Consider the following 968-nt stretch of genomic DNA (forward strand, 5'->3'; position numbering starts at 1 on the left):
ACACACACACACACACACACACACACACACACACACACACACACACACACACACACACACACACACACACACACACACACACACACACACACACACACACACACACACACACACACACACACACACACACACACACACACACACACACACACACACACACACACACACACACACACACACATTCACAGAGAGACGTATGCATGCGGACACTCACTCACACACTAAGCAACACCGTGACGTACGTACGCCCACACAGACACATGCCCACAAATACCCAGACACGCATGCACGCGTACACATATACAAAGGCACACATACGCACACACACGAACACGCGCACATACAGACACACTCCCGAACGCACAGACATACAGAAATACACAAACGCACACATACCTTGCACGACCACTTGAAATGGTTAGCAGAAGTTTGTCTCAGGGAGAAGACAATCTGTTACATATTGTCATCTATCTATCTATATTGCAGAAAGGACGTTCCACATCCGCCCCTGGGTTTGTGAGTGGTGGCGCTGGCTAACACTCCCAGAGTTAGTTCTAGTTGTAAAACATAAATACCTCAGAAAGTGGATGGGAAAACGGCTCCGCGGTAGCTCAATGGTGAGAGCATCGCACGCGCAATGCGAAGACGTGGGTTCGTTCCCCACCTGCGGACAGTTAGTGTTTCATCCGTTTTCATTTCCATTAATTTATCATTTCTTTAATTCAATTAGTAAGTAGAAGTAATTTCCCCTATGTTGTCCTTGGTGTCATTGTTTGTTGGCATCTTATGATATCATTAATAAAAATCGGGCCTCGCGGCTCCCTTTCTTCTCGTTCATATATATATATATATATATATATATATATATATATATATATTGTGAGCACAATATTCATCCTTCATCTTCTTCACCTGTACATAATCATCATCACTGTGCGCGTCGTCTTCGTTCAGCGCGCGGTTCAGCC

At 45.0% G+C, this 968-nt stretch overlaps 1 non-coding gene across 1 annotated transcript; it reads left to right on the plus strand.

The window, feature by feature from the left end:
* Positions 1 to 600: 600 nt before the first annotated feature.
* Positions 601 to 672, plus strand: Trnaa-cgc (transfer RNA alanine (anticodon CGC)). Its single transcript has one exon. It is a non-coding gene; the product is annotated as a tRNA-Ala (tRNA).
* The last annotated feature ends 296 nt before the right edge of the window (positions 673 to 968 follow it).

Source organism: Dermacentor silvarum, chromosome 8 (assembly GCF_013339745.2).
Source record: "Dermacentor silvarum isolate Dsil-2018 chromosome 8, BIME_Dsil_1.4, whole genome shotgun sequence".
In the NCBI taxonomy this organism is placed as follows: domain Eukaryota; kingdom Metazoa; phylum Arthropoda; class Arachnida; order Ixodida; family Ixodidae; genus Dermacentor; species Dermacentor silvarum.